The 22,173-nt window shown below is 46.9% G+C and overlaps 1 non-coding gene across 1 annotated transcript; it reads right to left on the bottom strand.

The window, feature by feature from the left end:
* Positions 1-7,854: 7,854 nt before the first annotated feature.
* Positions 7,855-7,937, bottom strand: trnas-gcu (transfer RNA serine (anticodon GCU)). Its single transcript has one exon. It is a non-coding gene; the product is annotated as a tRNA-Ser (tRNA).
* Between the last annotated feature and the right edge of the window lie 14,236 nt (positions 7,938-22,173).

Genomic DNA, 22,173 nt, shown 5'->3' with positions numbered 1-22,173 from the left:
AACACTGACAAAGGAGAGTACTTGCAGGCACGGAGATGGGTTGAAGTGTGTATACTTCAACGCAAGAAGCATCAGGAATAAGGTGGGTGAACTTAAGGCATGGATCGGTACTTGGGACTACGATGTGGTGGCCATCATGGAAACTTGGATAGAAGAGGGGCAGAAATGGTTGTTGGAGGTCCCTGGTTATAGATGTTTCAATAAGATTAGGGAGGGTGGTAAAAGAGGTGGGGGGGGGGTGGCATTATTAATTAGAGATAGTATAACAGCTGCAGAAAGGCACTTCGAGGAGTATCAGCCTACTGAGGTAGTATGGGTTGAAGTCAGAAATAGGAAAGGAGCAGTCACCTTGTTAGGAGTTTTCTATAGGCCCCCCAATCGTAGCAGAGATGTGGAGGAACAGATTGGGAAACAGATTTTGGAAAGGTGCAGAAGTCATAGGGTAGTAGTCATGGGTGACGTTAACATCCCAAATATTGAGTGGAAACTCTTTAGATCAAATAGTTTGGATGGGGTGGTGTTTGTGCAGTGTGTCCAGGAAGCTTTTCTAACACAGTATGTAGATTGTCCGACCAGAGGAGGGGCAATATTGGATTTAGTACTGGGTAATGAGCCAGGGCAAGTGATAGATTTGTTAGTGGGGGAGCATTTTGGAGATAGTGACCACAATTCTGTGACTTTCACTTTAGTAATGGAGAGGGATAGGTACGTGCAACAGGGCAAGGTTTACAATTGGGGGAAGGGTAAATACGATGTTGTCAGACAAGAATTGAAGTGCATAAGTTGGGAACATAGGCTGGCAGGGAAGGACACAAGTGAAATGTGGAACTTATTCAAGGAACAGGTGCTACGTGTCCTTGACATGTATGTCCCTGTCAGGCAGGGAAGAGATGGTCGAGTGAGGGAACCATGGTTGACAAGAGAGGTTGAATGTCTTGTTAAGAGGAAAAAGGTGACTTATGTAAGGCTGAGGAAACAAGATTCAGACAGGGCATTGGAGGGATACAAGATAGCCAGGAGGGAACTGAAGAAAGGGATTAGGAGAGCTAAGAGAGGGCATGAACAATCTTTGGCGGGTAGGATCAAGGAAAACCCCAAGGCCTTTTACACATATGTGAGAAATATGAGAATGACTAGAGCAAGGGTAGGTCCGATCAAGGACAGTAGCGGGAGATTGTGTATTGAGTCTGAAGAGATAGGAGAAGTCTTGAACGAGTACTTTTCTTCTGTATTTACAAATGAGAGGGGCGATATTGTTGGAGAGGACAGTGTGAAACAGATTGGTAAGCTCGAGGAAATACTTGTTAGGAAGGAAGATGTGTTGGGCATTTTGAAAAACTTGAGGATAGACAAGTCCCCCGGGCCTGACGGGATATATCCAAGGATTCTATGGGAAGCAAGAGATGAAATTGCAGAGCCGTTGGCAATGATCTTTTCGTCCTCACTGTCAACAGGGGTGGTACCAGGGGATTGGAGAGTGGCGAATGTCGTGCCCCTGTTCAAAAAAGGGACGAGGGATAACCCTGGGAATTACAGGCCAGTTCGTCTTACTTCGGTGGTAGGCAAAGTAATGGAAAGGGTACTGAAGGATAGGATTTCTGAGCATCTGGAAAGACACTGCTTGATTAGGGATAGTCAGCACGGATTTGTGAGGGGTAGGTCTTGCCTTACCAATCTTATTGAATTCTTTGAGGAGGTGACCAAACATGTGAATGAAGGTAAAGCAGTGGATGTGGTGTACATGGATTTTAGTAAGGCATTTGACAAAGTTCCCCATGGTAGGCTTATGCAGAAAGTAAGGAGGCATGGGATAGTGGGAAATTTGGCCAGTTGGATAACGAACTGGCTAACCGATAGAAGTCAGAGAGTGGTGGTGGATGGCAAATATTCAGCCTGGATCCCAGTTACCAGTGGCGTACCGCAGGGATCAGTTCTGGGTCCTCTGCTGTTTGTGATTTTCATTAATGACTTGGATGAGGGAGTTGAAGGGTGGGTCAGTAAATTTGCAGATGATACGAAGATTGGTGGAGTTGTGGATAGTACGGAGGGCTGTTGTCGGCTGCAAAGAGACATAGATAGGATGCAGAGCTGGGCTGAGAAGTGGCAGATGGAGTTTAACCCTGAAAAGTGTGAGGTTGTCCACTTTGGAAGGACAAATATGAATGCGGAATACAGGGTTAACGGTAGAGTTCTTGGCAATGTGGAGGAGCAGAGAGATCTTGGGGTCTATGTTCATACATCTTTGAAAGTTGCCACTCAAGTGGATAGAGCTGTGAAGAAGACCTATGGTGTGCTCGCGTTCATTAACAGAGGGATTGAATTTAAGAGCCGTGAGGTGATGATGCAGCTGTACAAAACTTTGGTAAGGCCACATTTGGAGTACTGTGTACAGTTCTGGTCGCCTCATTTTAGGAAGGATGTGGAAGCTTTGGAAAGGTGCAAAGAAGATTTACCAGGATGTTGCCTGGAATGGAGAGTAGGTCTTATGAGGAAAGGTTGAGGGTGCTAGGCCTTTTCTCATTAGAACGGAGAAGGATGAGGGGCGACTTGATAGAGGTTTATAAGATGATCAGGGGAATAGATAGAGTAGACAGTCAGAGACTTTTTCCCCGGGTGGAACAAACCATTACAAGGGGACATAAATTTAAGGTGAAAGGTGGAAGATATAGGAGGGATATCAGAGGTAGGTTCTTTACCCAGAGAGTAGTGGGGACATGGAATGCACTGCCTGTGGAAGTAGTTGAGTCGGAAACATTAGGGACCTTCAAGCAGCTATTGGATAGGTACATGGATTACGGTAAAATGATATAGTGTAGATTTATTTGTTCTCAAGGGCAGCACGGTAGCATTGTGGTTAGCACAATTGCTTCACAGCTCCAGGGTCCCAGGTTCGATTTCGGCTTGGGTCACTGTCTGTGCGGAGTCTGCACGTCCTCCCCGTGTCTGCGTGGGTTTCCTCCGGATGCTCCGGTTTCCTCCCACAGTCCAAAGATGTGCGGGTTAGGTGAATTGACCAATGATAAATTGCCCTTAATGTCCAAATTGTCCTTGGTGTTGGGTGGAGGGGTTGAGTTTGGGTGGGGTGCTCTTTCCGGGGGCCGGTGCGGACTCGGGGGGCCGAGTGGCCTCCTTCTGCACTGTAGATTCAATGATAATCTATGATTAATCTAGGACAAAGGTTCGGCACAACATCGTGGGCCGAAGGGCCTGTTCTGTGCTGTTTTTTCTATGATCCCTCTTCATCCTTGGTGAACTGGTCGCCCTTGTTCAAGGCAAGCTTCTACTCTCCCCTATCCTATGGTTTAGGACATTTACCCAACATTTCGTTAATACATTCATAAATTAATTAATCTCTACCAGTCACTATAATTTAGGTCACTATAAAACATTTAATTCATCCGCACAGTTGATCTCTTGCTAATATTATTTAAGCTACTCTCGTGCTGCTGCTGAATATCAAAGAACTTAGACACAGTACAACATTTAAAAGCCAGCGATTTAGCCCAGTGAGCTAAACCAGCCCCTGTCATTTTTGTGAGTATATGATTGTATCTATCAGTGTCTATACTGTCTGTGATTGTTTGTTTGTACCTGTCAGTCTCTGTTACTGCCTGTGAACCTGTCATTCAGCGTGTGATTGAACGTATACTAATTTGTTACTGCCTATGAGTACTTGGCTGAATCTGTCAGTGTCTTACTATCTGCGAGCGTGTGTTTGTATCCGTCAGTGTCTGTTACAGCCTGTGAGTTTGTGATTGTATCTGCCAGTCTCTGTTACTGTTTGTGTGTGAATGTATCTGTCAGTTTCTGTTATTTGTCTGTGAGTGGGTGATTGTATCTATCTTGTGTCTGTAACTGTCCGTGAGTTTGTCGTTTTATTTATCCGTGTCTGTTGCAGCCTGTAATTGTGTGATTGTAACTATCAGTGCCTGTTAATGTCAGTGAGTGTGTGACTGCATCTATCCATCTGTTATTGTCTGTGATCATGTGATTGTATCTATCAGTGCCTGTTGCAGTCTGTGAGTGTGTAATTTTAACTATTAGAGTCTGTTACTGTCAGTGAGTGTGCAACTGTATCTATCAATGTCTGTTACCGCCGGTGAGTCGGTGATTGTATCTGTTAATATCTGTTGCTGTCTATGAGCGTGTGACTGTATCGGGCTGTGTCTATTACTGTGGTTGTAATGTAGTTGCATTTGTATGACTGTTACTGTCTGTGCGTGTGTGATTCCATTTGTCAGTCCCTGTAACTTTCTGTGAGTGTATGATTACATATGTTAGTGTCCGAAAACATTATTCAAATCTTCTTTCATCCAGTCCATAATGCACCAGACTGAAACCAGACTGTTTTCTTATTGTTACAGTGCCCCAGGAGATCCCCACCCAGACTAAAGAATCGGTAGTTTCTATGGTCGACTTCATGCAACATTATTTGCCTGTCATAGAAATCCATCTCACTCCTGCATTCATCCAGCTTTCACTTAAAATCATTTCTTATTTTATAAATATTTTTATTCAATTTTAGCAAATTTTCAACAACCACCCCCTGACAGAAAAAAGAAAAGCAAAAAGCACACAGATCAAAATCGTACACTTATATCGCGTATTCCCCCAATGTACAAACCCCCCCATGAAACAATAATAAACACATACCTGAACCCCCCCCACCACCACTCCCCCCTCCCCCACTGGTTGCTGCTGCTGCTGACTGCCTCCTAACGTTCCGCTAGAAAGTGTAGGAACGGTTGCCACCGCCTGAAGAACCTTTGTACAGACCCTCACAAGGCAACCTTTACCCTCTCCAATTTAATGAACTCTGCCATGTCGTTGATCCAGGCTTCTATGCTTGGGGGCTTCGCATCCTTCCAGTGTAGCAGAATCTTTCACCGGGCTATCAGGGATGCAAAGGCCAGAATACCGGCCTCTTTCACCTCCTGCACTCCCGGCTCGTCCTATACCCCAAATAATGCTCACCCCCAGCTCGGCTTGACCCGGGTGTTCACCACCTGAGACACAGCCCTCGCAAAGCCCCTCCAAAACCAATCCAGCGCCGGACATGCCCAGGACATATGGGCGTGGTTTGCTGGGCTCCCCGAGCACCTCACACACCTGTCCTCTATCCCAAAAAACCTACTCAACCTCGCCCCTGTCAAATGCGCTCCGTGAAGAACCTTAAATTGTATCAGGCTAAGCCTGGCGCAAGAGGGGGAAGAATTAACGCTACCCAGGGCATCAGCCCACAGACCCTCCTTAAAATCATTTCTGCTCCTTAACTGCTCCTTAAGATAAACACTTCCAAATTGTCCAACTCCATCAGCAAATACAAGAAAACCGATTTTATTTTATTTTTTGACTGCTAACACCTCTATGTCCACCCGATCACATCCCATCATTGAATTGTCATATTAACCTGTTTCTGCACTGCCGACAGTCCATATGAATTTATCCCGCTCTGTTGCGGTTCTGTGATGTGGCCAGTAGATTTCAGCACACTCAGGTAGAGCGAAGGTCACAGATCAGCGAGAGAGAGACACACGAGACAAGAATTGTTCACATGAATTGAACTTGGGGCGGCGGGATTTAGAAAAAGTAAAATATGAAGATGATCTTATATGTTGGTATACTCAGCAGTAGTTATAAGACTGTGCTAAATCCGTCAACATGTGAGAGTGAGGTACAATCTTTTCTCCAAGTTTGCACTCATCTGTCACTCACTGGTAATGTGTGAGAGACATTCTGAACCTATCAGACTTGCTCACCAGAGGGCAGCACGGTGACGCATGTGGTTAGCACGATTGCCTCGCGGCGCCGAGGTCCCAGGTTCTATCCAGGCTCTGGGTCACTGTCCGTGTGGAGTTTGCACAATCTCCCAGTGTTTGCATAGATTTCGCCCCCACGACCCAGAAGATGTGCAGGGTAGGTGGATTGGACACGCTAAAATTGCCACTTAATTGGAAAAAAAATAATTAGATACTCTAAAATTTAAAAAAAAAACTTGCTCACCAGACGTGAGTGCGGATACGCTGTCAGTGGAACTGTCAGTCAGTGTTGGATTTATTCTGTGTAGAATTCACAGTGCAGAAGGAGGCTATTTAGAATTTACAGTGCAGAAGGAGGTCATTCGGCCCATCGAGTCTACTCCAGACCCCTGAAAGTGCATCCTTCCTCAGCCCACACCTCCAACCTAGCCGGTAACCCAGCATCCGCCAACCCCACGTAACATTGGGACAGTACAGGACAATTTAGCCTGACCTTCTCTGAAGATAGCGTGACCTTCTACCTCACCGTCGACCAAGGAGGAAATGGGGGCACCGCCGCAGACAGTGACCCAAGCCTGGAATCGAACCTGGATCCCTGGCGCCGTGAAGCAACAGTGCTACCGTGCCGCCCGATAGACAACATAGTTCCTCTCCAACAACCCGATCAATTTAACTCAAACATTCGGAATAATTTCTTGTTCCCGCTCTCTACAAACACTGTAATATTTGTAGAGACCAAAGCTGTAATGTGGTCAGGAGACTCCTGATTTGGTGGCAATAAACTGGCGCCATCAAGCTGGGTGACACAGTAAATAACGTTGATCGGATCAGAGAGAGTTCTATGTCGAGAAGTGTGCGATCATTCACTTAATGCAGAATAAAGATTCACCATATTGTTTAATATCTGCTGGGAAGCTTGGAACTCAGGAGGAGCTGAGAGTCTGAGAGCTCCAAATACGGAACCAAATATATTGAACAGACATTACGTTCCTTCAAGGCGAGACCAAAAATAATGCACAATGTGTGGATTGTATCAACTGCGATTTGTTTCCTCATTCATGTTTAATTGAGGTTGAATTTTGTTTGATTGTTAAAGTAAAATCATAAGGAATAAATTGTTGTCTCTTGCTTTTCTCATTGGGTTAATTTGATTTTCTTTCTGTCGTTGGTCTCCACAGGGAACAGAACAAAGGACATTTTGAACCCGGCTTTATAAACAGAAGCGTCGAGTACAAAGGCAAGGCTGCCATGGAGATTCTTCATACATTCTGGGAATTAAAATTTAAAATGTTGGAAAAACTCGGCAGCACCTGTGACGATAAAAACAGAGTTGCCGTTTCGTGTCCAGTATGACCCTTCTTCCGATTCTCTGTTTCCCTCTCCACAAATCCTGCCAGACCTGCTGAGATTTTCCAAAATTTACTGTTTTTATCACGGGAAGACAAGGCAACTACTGGCGACCGGCACGGACACGCGGGCTGAATGGCCTCATCCTGTGCTGTCGCCATTCTATGATTCTAAGCTGTCCTCATAATTGAAACTTTCTATACCTGTGTCATTCCGGTGAAGCTGCATTGCCGCCGCTACATTAAAGTTATGAATTCAGTTTTTGAATCCCTTCATTCTCCAGCTTCAGCAGAGTTTTGGGGGTCAATGTCAAAATTTCTTATACTCGTCATTTCCACAAACAAAGAAATGTGACATGACATTGACACTCCCCAATAGACAAAGTAGTTCCTCTCTAACTATCCGATCAATTCAACTCAATCTTTGAATTCCGGCTGTTCCAACACAACTCGATGCAATCTGGCCTCACAACTTTGACTGGATTGTCACATCAGTGATTGCAGATCGATCTTTTGACAAAAGAGACCAAAAATAAAATGCTGGAAAATCTCAGCAGGTCTGGCAGCATCTGCAGGGGGAGAAAAGAGCTGACGTTTCGAGTCCAGTTGATCCTTTGTCAAAGCTGCTGAAATGTTCCAGCGTTTTCTTTTTGGTTTCAGATTCCAGCATCCGCAGTAATTTGCCTTTATGACAAAATGGACTATTGATATGACAAAATTCACTTATGAGAAAAAAAGTGGAATAAAGATCGACAAGGTGGGATTCGAACCCACGCATGAAGAGCACAATGGATCAGCAGTCCATCGCCTTAACCACTCGGCCACCTCGTCGCAATCAGCCTGGCTCTTGTGCAGTGTATCTGTGTTAATTTCACCTCAATCTTTCATGTGCCATGCCCCAGAGAAGTGGTCACATTCGGAACCTATCAGTAGAGGTAGACGTGCACAGAGAGTTTTCTCTTTCAGTTCCACTTCTTCTACTTTATGTGAGTATAAATAATTCATTCTGTATCTCTCATTCTCTGGTACAATATATCTGTGTTATATGCAGACTGTGTTTTGCATTTTCTGCTGCTGTATGAGGGTTGCATCACCTTCTGATTGTGTCGGTGGGAATTGTGCCTGTTCAAGCGAATTCCAGAATGGTGAATTAAATTGGAATTAATTCTGAATTTGTCAGTCTCTGGAATTGTAAGTGAGTTTATGTATCACCTCATTTGACTCTGAGAATGGCGGTGGTGTATCTGCAAGTGCGTCAGTGTGAGTGTTTGTGAGATTCGCTCATTATCGGTCAATACTAGTGTAAGTGAGTGTGGCGTGCTTGATCGTTCCTTCTACAAACATTCAAACCCTCCACCACCGATGAACAGTTGCATCCGTGTGTACCATCGACAAGATGCACTGCAGTAACTAATTACGATTCGTTAGACAGCACCTTCTAACCCCACGACCACTACCATTTGCATCACAGCCTGGTGTGGTATCTACTCAGCTCAAGACCTCAAGAAAGTACCGTATCTTGAACAACACTCAGTCCATCAAGCGAACCCGCCTCCCCTCCATTGACTCTGTCTACACCTCCTGGTGCCTTCGGAAACACGGTAAGAAGTCTTACAACACCAGGTTAACGTCCTACAGGTTTGTTTCGAATCACTAGCTTTCGGAGCGCAGTTCCTTCATGAGGGAAGCGGGCAGCATAATCAAAGACCTCTCCCAGCGGGTTGTTCACTCTTCCAACCTCTTCCATCGGGCAGGAGATACAAAGTCTGAGACCATGCACAAACAGGTTCAAAAACAGCTTACCCCCTGCTGCTACCAGACTCCTGAATGACCATCTTATGGTCTGAACTGATCTCTTCACACGCCATCTCAACTGAATAGTACTGCATTCCGACGACACTGTCTATATATTTGAATTGTGTATATATGGTATATCCTATGTTATTTCATGTCTGGAATGATCTGTCCTGACTGTATGCAGGACAATACTTTTCACTGTACCTCAGCTCACGTGACAATAAATCAAATCAAAAGAGCAGAAGATACCTAGGAACCCTACCATCTGGAGGTTCCCCTCCAGTTCACTCACCACCCTGACTTGGAAATATATTACCTTTGCTTAACTGTCGCTGGGGTAAATCCTGGAACTCCCTCCCTAACAGAACAATGGGTGTACCTACACCTGAAGGACTGCAGAACTCAGCAGCCCTGTCTGAAGGGCAACTCGGGAAGAGCAATAAATGCCGGCCTAACCAGCGATGTCCACATTCCAAAAATGAACCAAAACAGGATTAAGCCCTTATATTACCTCACAGACACTGTGATCCTATTGCTCTTGCGAATTACCGAATTGTCCAGATGTCACTCTCTCAACACCTTCCTGTGAGGAACAGGCAGGGTGGGAATTCGATCTTGTTGATTTGAACAATCAGATCAGTGGAGCAATGAGACGCTCCTCATCCCCGGCGGCTTGGGGAAGGATGGGGCTCAGATACACGACTCTGGTTGGGTTGAAAAACGGAAAAGCACATCGAATTTCAAATATGGAATTCTAATCGATTTACGCCGACACAGCTAGTCAGGATGGCCGAGCGGTCTAAGCCGCTGCGTTTCAGTTCCAGCTTCTTCTGAAGGCGTAGGTTCAAATCCCACTCCACATCGGCTGTCCTCCTCGAGGCACCATCCAAACCTGCGAAATGTCTCACCTGGAAGCACGAGAGGAGCAGACACAGAGAAAAATGTAGCAGTGTCTGCAGCTTGCACGTTCCTGCCACGTGGGCCACACCCCATAAACCAAAAGATGCGCAGGTTACGTGCTTTGGCCACGCTAAATTGGAAAGCAAAATAGGGTTCTCTAAATTTATTTTCAAAATGGAACCTGCTTACGCATTCCACTCCCTGAGATTTGCACCGCACTTTATCCCAGTCCCTGTGGTCAAAATCCTGGAATTCCCTCCTGTACAGCACTGTGTGTGCACATGAGAACAATTCAGCCCTTTGAGGCTGCTCCACCATTCAACACAATCACCGCTCACCTCATCTCGGCATCAACTCCTCGTGCCTGCCATTTCTCTGAAGCTCTTCAACCCAGAACTAATTAAATACCTCTCCATCTCCTCCTTAAATTTACTCAATGTCGCAAAAACCACTGCACTCTGCGGTAGCGAATTCCACAGATTCACAACACTTTGAGGGAAATAATTTCTCCTCATCTGTTTTAAATCTGCTCCCCTATCCTAAAAACTCTCGTTCCATTTGCCACACAAAAGGAAACATCCTGTCGACATTACTTTGTCAATTTATTTAATCATCTTATATATCTGAAGTAAATCTCCTCTCATTCTTCTAAACTCAAGACAGCCCCCGTCCTAAATTGCTCATTTTTTCTTCATAAGGCAAAGCCCAATCAGCAAACCTATTACATCCATTTGTAAATTTCTTATTTATTTACTGAAACTTACTATCCCACCTATTTTAGTGTCATCTGAAAATTTTGATTATCGTACTTTTGTCCTTGTATCCAAACTATTAATATAGAATGTAAAGAGTTGGGGCCTGTGGACCAAACTCTGTGACACAGCGCTAGTTACAGAAATCGAGGTACGACCTCCGCAAAGCCATCCGAGATGCCAAGAGAGAATATCAAACCAAGCTAGAGTCACAGACAGACTCTCTGCGGTTGTGGCAAGGGTTAAACAACATAACGGGCTACAAAGCGAAGCCGAGCAGTTTCTCCAGCAGCAGCGCACCCCTCCCCGATGAACTCAATGCATTCTATGCTCGGTTCGAGGAGGTAACCAACAATCCACTGTCGAGTGCCCAAGCAGCCCATAATTCACCCATACCCACCATCACAGCTTCCGACGTCAGATCGGCCTTCCTGAAAGTGAACCCTCGGAAGGCGATGGGCCCGGACGGGATCCCTGGTCGTGCACTCAGAGCCTGCGTGGACCAGCTGGCAGAGGTGTTCGCGGACATCTTTACCCTGTCCCTACTCCCCTCCGAGGTCCCCACCTGCTTCAAGAAGACCACCATCATACTGGTGCCAAAGAAGAACCAGGCAACGTGCCTCAATGACTACCGACCAGTGGCCCTGACTTCAGTCGTAATGAAGTGCTTCGAGAGGTTGATCATGAAGCGTATCACCGCCATACTCCCAGAATGCCTTGATCCACTGCAATTTGCATACCGTTGCAACCAGTCCACATCAGACGCCATTTCCCTGCCCTACAATCGCCCCGAGAGTATCACAACAACAAGGACTCCTACAGCAGGCCCCTATTTATTGACTACCACTCTGCCTTCAACACCATAATCCCAGCCAAGCTCATATCAGAGCTTCAAAACCAAGGGCTTGGCTCCCCACTCTGCAACTGGATCCTCCATATTCTGACCAACAGACCACAATCAGTAAGAATGAATAAAAACACCTCCTCCACAATAGTCCTCAATACAGGGGCCCCGCAAGGCTGCGTACTTAGCCCCCTACTCTACTCCCTGTACACACACGACTGCGTGGCAAAATTATGTTCCAACTCCATCTACAAGTTACCTGACGATACGACCATAGTGGCCGGATCTCAAATAATGACGAATCAGAATACAGGAGAGAGATAGAAAACCAAGTGGAGTGGTGTACCGACAACAATCTCTCCCTCAATGCCAGCAAAACTAAAGAGCTGGTCATTGACTTCAGGAAGCAAACTACTGCACACACCTCTGTCAGCATCAACGGGGCCGAGGTGGAGATGGTTAGCAGTTTCAAATTCCTAGGGGTGCACATCTCCAAAAATCTGTCCTGGTCCACCCACGTCGACGCTACCACAAAGAAAGCACAACACCGCCTATACTTCCTCAGGAAACTAAGGAAATTCGGCATGTCCACATTAACCCTTACCAACTTTTACTGATGCACCATAGAAAGCATCCTATCTGACTGCATCACAGCCTGGTATGGCAACTGCTCGGCCCAGGACCGCAAGAAACTTCAGAGAGTCGTGAACACCGCCCAGTCCATAACACAAACCTGCCTCCCATCCATTGACTCCATCTACACCTCCCGCTGCCTGGGGAAAGCGGGCAGCATAATCAAACATCCCACCCGGCTTACTCACTCTTCCAACTTCTTCCAACGGGCAGGAGATGCAAAAGCCTGAGAACACGCACGAACAGACTCAAAAACAGCTTCTTCCCCACTGTCACCAGACTCCTAAATGAACCTCTTATGGACTGATCTTATTAACACTACACCCTGTATGATTCATCCGATGCCGGTGCCTATGTAGTTACATTGTATGTCTTGTGTTGCCCTAATATGTATTTTCTTTTATTCCCTTTTTTCCCATGTCGTTAATGATCTGTTGAGCTGCTCGCAGAAAAATACTTTTCACTGTACCTCGGCACACGTGACAATAAACAAATCCAATCTTACCATCCAGAAAAAGTTGAATTTATCCCAACTTTCTGCATTCTGTTGGGTAACCAGTCCTCTATTCAAACCATTAAATTACCCCGAATACATTATGATCTCACCCTGTGTGTTAACTGTTTGTGTGGCACCTTATCAAATGTCTTCTGGAAGTCCAGATATACTGCATTTGCAGGATCTCCATTACCATTTCGCCTGTTAAATCTTAGAAAAGCTCTAGAAAATGAGTCAAACACGATTTACCCTTAATAAACCATGTTGGTTCTGGTAGATTGCATCTTGACTTTCCAAATGTCCTGTTATTACTTCCTTCATAAACAATTCTAACAATTTCCAAACAACAGATGTTCAACTAACTGGTCTATAGTTTATTACTTTCTGCCTCTTTCTTTTTTGAATAAGGGCAAAACAGTATCATTGTCCCAAACCATAGGAACGTTTCCCACATCCAGCAGATTTTGTAATATTGAAACCATAGATCCACTATCTCTGCTGTCATTTCCTTTAAGATCCTAGGATGTAGGCTATTTGTCTCTGCTTGCCTTCAATCCCAATCATATGTTTAATACATTTTCCTATCGCTCATGATTTTTCTAAGTTCGTCCCGTTCTATTACTTCTGATGTTTACCAATGGGCTTGTACTCGTGTCTGTGACCGTGAGAACTGAGACAACATATGGATTTAGTGCCACCGCCATTTCTGTGTTCCCCACTATTACGTCCCCAGTCTCAGCTTCCAAGGGACCAACATTCACTTTAGCTACTCTCTTCCCTTTTATATATAGAAGCTTTTGATGTCCATATTTCATATTTTGTGCTCCATTTCTTTCGTAATTTACCTTTGCGCTTTTCATTACTCTTTTAGTATCCCTTTGTTGATATTTAAATGTTTCCAAATCTTCCAGTCTGTCACTCGCCTTTCCATATGCGACACCTTAGTTTTTGTACTTATGTTATCTTTAACCTCCTTGCTCGGGTAGCGATATCTCCCGCCCATCGCCCCCCCCCCCTCCCCCCTCCCCCCACCCCTCCCCGACGCCCCCACCACCCGCTCTCTCCACCTCTCTGGAATATATTTTACTTGGGAGGAACTAAATATCTCCTTAAACATCTGCCACATACACCATGTGGACTTGCAGTGGTTCAGGAATGACCTCACCACCAAATTCTCAAGAACAATTAATGTAGGACAATAAATGGTGACCAGGCCAGCCACACCCAGATCTCCTAAAATAATGTATAAAATGTCTTGGAAACCGAGTCACCTGAACACAGCTAAGAAAGTTCACTAATGGCAAACCAAATGACTGCAAATCAGAAATAATAAAGAACAGGAAATGCAGGAAATACACCTCAGTTAAATACCGTCTGTGAAGAGACAAATAGAAGCAGCGGTTCAGCCCTGTGCTTGGATCATTTCCGTCTCTCTCAACGTGAAATCCTGGACTCAGCTTATAAACGGCAAGAAGCCAATCACCAGTCATCAGAAACAATGAACCTTTAGAATCGCGTGGCCAAGCGTCCTAAGGAGATGGGTTTAGGTTCCCGCCTCTTCGAGGGTGCTGGTGTATATCCAACCGCTGTCATCATTTGCATCCAATTATAGGAAAAGCTCTAAGGTGGGAAAGGGAAATAAGAATGATGGATGTTGCTAAACAATTGCTCTTATCCCAGAAGATCTTTCTTGTTCTAACATTATTGGATACTGTTTAAATCGAGCTGGAATCATTTGGTGCCGCTTGTTCTCACCTTCCAGCCCCTCAGTCTCCGTATTTTCGGGACCATTCCTGACACCGTCAAAAACATCCTCCTCTGCCCTCCCCATTCATCATACTGAAGGGACAATCCCCTCCGTGACCGCAGCTCCACCTACCATACCCCCCCCCCCCCCGCCCCCGTTCTAACTGCGCCTCTCTGTGCAAGTGCAGGAGGTGCAACACCTGCCTTTTTACCACCTCCCTTCTCAATATCCAAGGCCCCAAACATTCCTTCCAAGTGAAACAGTGCTACTGTTCACTCTTCTTTTGAGTGTTCATTTTACATTTTAATCTACGTATTTGCTGTCACAATTTGGTCCCATCTACTTCAGCAGACCCAATAACAGACAGGGTGACCGCTTTGAGGAATCTTCCTTCAATCCGTAATCCTGACTCACAGCTTGGTGCAACTTGTCATTTCAATTCTCCACCTTGCTCCCTCCTTTCTACCCTTGGTCTGCTGCATTGTTAGAATACAGATTGACTAAACTCGAGGAAAATCACTTTATTTTCTTAATTCGGCATCCCACAGATTACTGGCCGAAAAATCGAGTTCAATAATTTTAGATTAAAAAATCAGCCTCCATCGTGTGTTTCTTGTTGGTCTTTGAATTTTTGTTTCATATTGTCTTCCTTCATTTCGCAGTTAGGCAGCAGCTGTCCAGCCATTCACACCTCATCTGGATCCATCGTTTTGTTTCTTTGCCTGTTGCAATAAAACTCTCTGTGGCTGTTGCTATGTGACACATTTTGCCATTTAATCTCTCCTGGGCTCACGCCATTACAGACCTGAGCTTTTGTTCAACTTCTTCCCAAACACCGACTTTCACTTGCTGAAAATCCATTTCATTTCTATTTTTCCTCAGTTCTGATGAAGTGTCATCAACCCGAAACATTAATTCCTTGTCTCTCCACAGTTGGTGCTGAGAAATTCCAGCATATTCAGTTTTTGTTTCATAGGTTGCGACTTGGCTGAAAACACATCCCTTTTCAAGCAGTCAATGATGTGGAACTGGGAACAAACCACTTTCAAACAGAGGTACTCATACTTGCAATCCAGCTCGATTCACTGATAAAGACAGTATTTCAAGAAAGTTGCCAAAGGAGCTTCCTCAAGAAACATTCCATAATGAGTGACAAAGAGACAGATGTTAAGAGGAATGTAAGGATGAGAGGCAGCTGGAGATATTTCTGGAATGAATTGCAGAGCAAATGGCTCAGACAGCTGAAGACGTGGCCGCCATTGGTGGAACAAGGAAAAGTGGAAATGAGCAAGAGGTCAGAAATAGATTTAGAAAGAGAAAGGGAATTGTGTGGGAAGAGAACGGAATTTCCAGTCTAGTAAGTGAGAGCGTTCCGTCGTCACCACTGATGTTCACACAGCCGGTCGTTCCATATGTCCTGTCAGAAACCTTTCTGAAAGAACATGCAGTGTGACAGAGCGCCTGTGATAATCCTCCACTGTCTGAACTAAAGCAGCAACATGAGCTGTTCATTACAGCTGTGATAAACGGGTTGGTGTTAGCATTCAGTGGTGTCGATTTACATCATCCTTCTTTGGAGATGTCTGTCAGAAACAGTCTGGAAGGTTGACTGAACAGTTGCCACTGATGTATATGTTTAGTTTGCAATCAGCCTGAGGGGTGAGTAGACTGACTCTGTTCAGCAGCTTTCAAAGATTTTATTTTTGTCCTGAACGGTTTGTTCTGAGAAGGTGATACGTTTTCTTCTGTGCAGTTGTTCTGATGGGCAGGTGCGGAGTAACTGGAATCACCTTTAAAGAAGGAAGTTTCACTTCTCTGGGAACTTGAGATTGCTCAAAGTCGGGAAAGACGGAGATTTGAAAGGTGGAAATCATCTCAATGTGTCTGATTGTCTCGCGTTCACTCCCAAATAACCGCAAACTCCGAGATTCATAAAGATCCCTGAGATGGATAATCAGTGATAATCACAGCCAGAGAGCCCTGCAATAACCCTCTGTGCAGGAAAGGTAACTCATTGTCCTTTGACCCAAAAGTAAAATACTGCAGATGCTGCAAATCTGAAACGAAGGCAGAAAATGCTTGAATTATTGAACCAATCCGGCAGCATCTGTGGAGAGAGAAACAGGTCGTTCCAATGAAAGGTCAGGATCTGAAGTGTTAACTATTTCTCTTTTCACACATGCTACAGATCCGTAAAGCATTCCCAGCTTTCCCGTGTACTAAACTGAACACCCTCGCACTCTGTGGCTTAGTCCGTTAAAGCATCTGGTTATTGAAAGAAAGTGCTGGGTTCAAATCCCATCAGAGCTTTATTCCGTTTTACCTGATCTGTGCGATTGAGCACTTCTTCCTTAACAGGGTAAAATGTGTGTTGGTTCCAGAATTGCCGGTTAAAATTGCTTTTCCCTTCCCAGTACATAATCTACAGAGGTTTAAACACAAGGATAATTTCAGCTGCGATTGTACAAATGTGGTAATACCAGGTATTGCAGGACCAAGAGAGGAATAACCATTGGCTAGACCGCGGGGTCTACCATTGGGCAATGTGCGTAGCCACGCCCTGAGAGGCGGAGTATAAGAACCTGTGCCGTCCCCAGCAGCCTTCACTTCTGTAACTTCGCTGCTGGGTACTAAAGAACAAGAACAAAGAACAAAGAAATGTACAGCACAGGAACAGGCCCTTCGGCCCTCCAAGCCCGTGCCGACCATACTGCCCGACTAAACTACAATCTTCTACACTTCCTGGGTCCGTATCCTTCTATTCCCATCCTATTCATATATTTGTCAAGATGCCCCTTAAATGTCCCTATCGTCCCTGCCTCCACTACCTCCTCCGGTAGTGAGTTCCAGGCACCCACTACCCCCTGCGTAAAAAACTTGCCTCGTACATCTACTCTAAACTTTGCCCCTCTCACCTTAAACCTATGCCCCCTAGTAATTGACCCCTCTACCCTGGGGAAAAGCCTCTGACTATCCACTCTGTCTATGCCCCTCATAATTTTGTATACCTCTATCAGGTCGCCCCTCAACCTCCTTCGTTCCAGTGAGAACAAACCGAGTTTATTCAATCGCTCCTCATAGCTTATGCCCTCCATACCAGGCAACATTCTGGTAAATCTCTTCTGCACTCTCTCTAAAGCCTCCACATCCTTCTGGTAGTGTGGCGACCAGAATTGAACACTATACTCCAAGTGTGGCCTAACTAAGGTTCTATACAGCTGCAACATGACTTGCCAATTCTTATACTCAATGCCCCGGCCAATGAAGGCAAGCATGCCGTATGCCTTCTTGACTACCTTCTCCACCTGTGTAGCCCCTTTCAGTGATCTGTGGACCTGTACTCCTAGATCTCTTTGACTTTCAATACTCTTGAGGGTTCTACCATTCACTGTATATTCCCTACCTGCATTAGCCCTTCCAAAATGCATTACCTCACATTTGTCCAGGTTAAACTCCATCTGCCATCTCTCCGCCCAAGTCTCCAGACAATCTAAATCCTGCTGTATCCTCAGACAGTCCTCATCGCTATCCGCAATTCCACCAACCTTTGTGTCGTCTACAAACTTACTAATCAGACCAGTTACATTTTCCTCCAAATCATTTATATATACTACAAAGAGCAAAGGTCCCAGCACTGATCCCTGTGGAACACCACTGGTCACAGCCCTCCAATTAGAAAAGCATCCCTCCATTGCTACCCTCTGCCTTCTATGGCCTAGCCAGTTCTGTATCCACCTTGCCAGTTCACCCCTGATCCCGTGTGACTTCACCTTTTGTACTAGTCTACCATGAGGGACCTTGTCAAAGGCCTTACTGAAGTCCATATAGACAACATCTACTGCCCTACCTGCATCAATCATCTTAGTGACCTCCTCGAAAAACTCTATCAAGTTAGTGAGACACGACCTCCCCTTCACAAAACCGTGCTGCCTCTCACTAATACGTCCATTTGCTTCCAAATGGGAGTAGATCCTGTCTCGAAGAATTCTCTCCAGTAATTTCCCTACCACTGAAGTAAGGCTCACCGGCCTGTAGTTCCCGGGATTATCCCTGCCACCCTTCTTAAACAGAGGAACAACATTGGCTATTCTCCAGTCCTCCGGGACATCCCCTGAAGACAGCGAGGATCCAAAGATTTCTGTCAAGGCCTCAGCAATTTCCTCTCCAGCCTCCTTCAGTATTCTGGGGTAGATCCCATCCGGCCCTGGGGACTTATCTACCTTAATATTTTTTAAGACACCCAACACCTCGTCTTTTTGGATCACAATGTGACCCAGGCTATCTACACCCCCTTCTCCAGACTCAACATCTACCAATTCCTTCTCTTTGGTGAATACTGATGCAAAGTATTCATTTAGTACCTCGCCCATTTCCTCTGGCTCCACACATAGATTCCCTTGCCTATCCTTCAGTGGGCCAACCCTTTCCCTGGCTACCCTCTTGCTTTTTATGTACGTGTAAAAAGCCTTGGGATTTTCCTTAACCCTATTTGCCAATGACTTTTCATGACCCCTTCTAGCCCTCCTGACTCCCTGCTTAAGTTCCTTCCTACTTTCCTTATATGCCACACAGGCTTCGTCTGTTCCCAGCCTTTTAGCCCTGACAAATGCCTCCTTTTTCTTTTTGACGAGGCCTACAATATCATTCGTCATCCAAGGTTCCCGAAAATTGCCGTATTTATCTTTCTTCCTCACAGGAACATGCCTGTCCTGTATTCCTATCAACTGACACTTGAAAGCCTCCCACATGTCAGATGTTGATTTGCCCTCAAACATCCGCCCCCAATCTATGTTCTTCAGTTCCCGCCTAATATTGTTATAATTAGCCTTCCCCCAATTTAGCACATTCATCCTCGGACCACTCTTATCCTTGTCCACCAGTACTTTAAAACTTACTGAATTGTGGTCACTGTTACCGAAATGCTCCCCTACTGAAACATCTACCACCTGGCCCGGCTCATTCCCCAATCCCAGGTCCAATACCGCCCCTTCCCTAGTTGGGCTGTCCACATATTGTTTTAAGAAGCCCTCCTGGATGCTCCTTACAAACTCCGCCTCATCTAAGCCCCTGGCACTCAGTGAGTCCCAGTCAATATTGGGGAAGTTGAAGTCTCCCATCACCACAACCCTGTTGTTTTTACTCTTTTCCAAAATCTGTCTACCTATCTGCTCCTCTATCTCCCGCTGGCTGTTGGGAGGCCTGTAGTATACCCCCAACATTGTGACTGCACCCTTCTTATTCCTGATCTCTACCCATATAGCCTCACTGCCCTCTGAGGTGTCCTCTCGCAGTATAGCTGTGATATTCTCCCGAACAAGTAGCGCAACTCCGCCTCCCCTTTTACATCCCCCTCTATCCCGCCTGAAACATCTAAATCCTGGAACGTTTAGCTGCCAATCCTGCCCTTCCCTCAACCAGGTCTCTGTAATGGCAACAACATCATAGTTCCAAGTAGTAATCCAAGCTCTAAGTTCATCTGCCTTACCCGTAATGCTCCTTGCATTAAAACATATGCACTTCAGGCCACCAGACCCGCTGTGTTCAGCAACTTCTCCCCGTCTGCTCTGCCTCAGAGCCACACTGTCCCTATTCCCTAGTTCTCCCTCAACGCTCTCACCTTCTGACCTATTGCTCCCGTGCCCACCCCCCTGCCATACTAGTTTAAACCCTCCCGTGTGACACTAGCAAACCTCGCGGCCAGGATATTTATGCCTCTCCTGTTCTATCTGATTAAAGCTGAATCGATATGACTCCATGTGGACTCGAGCGTATTGATTGCTTATCAATTCAGACGATCGGGCAGCCTGGTGGTCCTACTGGAGCGTCTAAGTTTCGGCGGCGATCCTGGTGAGGGCCCCAGCAGTAGTGACTCCGGGAACGTGGTGTCTTCCTCCCAGGCAGCTTCGTCACCCCGAGTCAGTGCTGTGAGGTCGAGGGATGGGCAGAAGGAAGGGGTGCCTGAAGGGGGCGTCGGTGCCTGATCGGCTCCAGGTCTGGGCTCTGGCGGCAGTACTGACCCTCCGGTCAAGTATGGGGGGGGGGGGGGGCAGTGGCTTGGGCGCGCGTGGTGCTCCAGCGGACGCCAGGTCCCGGAGAGAGACCATATCTTGCCGTCCATCGGGAAATGCTATGTAGGCATACTGGGGGTTGGCATGCAGTAGGTGGACCCTTTCGACCAGCGTGATGCTGCAATCAGACGATCAGGTGGCCTGGTCGTCCTACTGGAGCGTCTAAGTTTCGGCGGCGATCCTGGTGAGGGCCCCGGCAGTAGTGACTCCGGGAACGTGGTGTCTTCCGCCCAGGCAGTTTCGTCACCCCTAGTCAGCGCTGTGAGGTCGAGGGATGGGCAGAAGGAAGGGGTGCCTGAAGGGGGCGTCGGTGCCTGCTCGGCTCCGGGTCGGGGCTCTGGCAGCAGTACTGACCCTCCGGTCAGTTACGGGGGGGGGGGGGGGGGGGGTTGCAGTGGCTCGGGCGCGCGTGGTGCTCCGGCGGGCGCCAGGTCCCGGAGAGAGACCGTATCTTGCCGTCCATCAGGGAATGCTATGTAGGCGTACTGGGGGTTGGCATGCAGTAGGTGGACCCTTTCGACCAGCGGGTCCGACTTGTGCGCCCTCGCATGTTTCAGCAGCAGAACAGCTCCGGGTGTTGCTAGCCAGGTTTGGAACGAGGTCCCCGAGGAGGACTTCCTGGGGAAAACAAGGAGACGTTCATGACGTGTCTGGTTTGTGGTAGTGCATAGCAGTGACCGAATGGAGTGCATGGCCACCGGGAGGACTTCTTGCCAGCGGGAGACTGGGAGGTTCCTGGACCGCAGGGCCAGCAGGACGGTCTTCCAGACCGTTCCGTTCTCCCTTTCTACCTGCCCGTTTCCCCGGGGGTTGTAGCTGGTCGTCCTGCTCGAGGCGATGCCTTTGCTAAGCAGAAACTGACGCAGCTCGTCGCTCATAAAGGAGGACCCCCTATCGCTGTGGATGTAAGCGGGGAAACCAAACAGTGTAAAAATGGTTTGGAGTGCCTTGATGACTGTGGTTGTGGTTGCGGGATAGGGCATCAGGAGGCTCGTTTAGCTTCCCGGGACGAAACAAGATCTCGTAATTGAAAGTGGAGAGTTTGATCCTCCACCGCAAGATCTTGTCGTTCTTGATCTTGCCCCGCTGTGCATTATCGAACATGAAGGCCACCGACCGTTGGTCCGTGAGGAGAGTGAATCTCCTGCCGGCCAGGTAATGCCTCCAGTGTCGCACAGCTTCCACTATGGCCTGGGCTTCCTTTTCGACCGAGGAGTGGCGAAAATTTCGGAGGCTTGGAGGGTGCGGGAGAAGAAAGCCACGGGCCTGCCTGCTTGGTTGAGGGTGGCGGCCAGAGCCACGTCAGACGCGTCGCTCTCGACCTGGAAGGGGAGGGACTCATCGATGGCGCGCATCGTGGCATGTGCGATGTCCGCTTTGATGCGCAGAAGGCCTGGCGGGCCTCCGTCGACAGGGGGAAAGTTGTGGATTGGATTAGGGGTCGAGCCTTGTCGGCGTAATTCGGGACCCATTGTGCGTAGTAGCTAAAAAAGCCGAGGCAGCGTTTTAGGGCCTTGGGGCAGTGAGGGAGGGGGAACTCCATCAGGGGGCGCATGTGTTCGGGGTCGGGGCCTATGACTCCATTTCGCACTACGTAGCCTAGGATGGCTAGACGGTCGGTGCTAAACACGCACTTCTACTTGTTGTAGGGCAGATTCAGGAGGTGCGAGGTCTGGAGAAATTTATGGAGATTGGTGTCGTGGTCCTGCTGGTCGTGGCTGCAGATGGTGACGTTGTCGAGATACGGGAACGTTGCGTGTAATCCATCTCACGCTGGAAGACCGAGACCCCATTGGTGACACCGAAGTGAACCCTTAGAAAGTGGTAGAGC

This window comes from Scyliorhinus torazame, chromosome 14 (assembly GCF_047496885.1).
Source record: "Scyliorhinus torazame isolate Kashiwa2021f chromosome 14, sScyTor2.1, whole genome shotgun sequence".
NCBI lineage: Eukaryota > Metazoa > Chordata > Chondrichthyes > Carcharhiniformes > Scyliorhinidae > Scyliorhinus > Scyliorhinus torazame.
The sequence above is the reverse complement of the archived record's forward strand: the minus strand, read 5'-3'. Positions and strand labels throughout refer to the sequence as shown.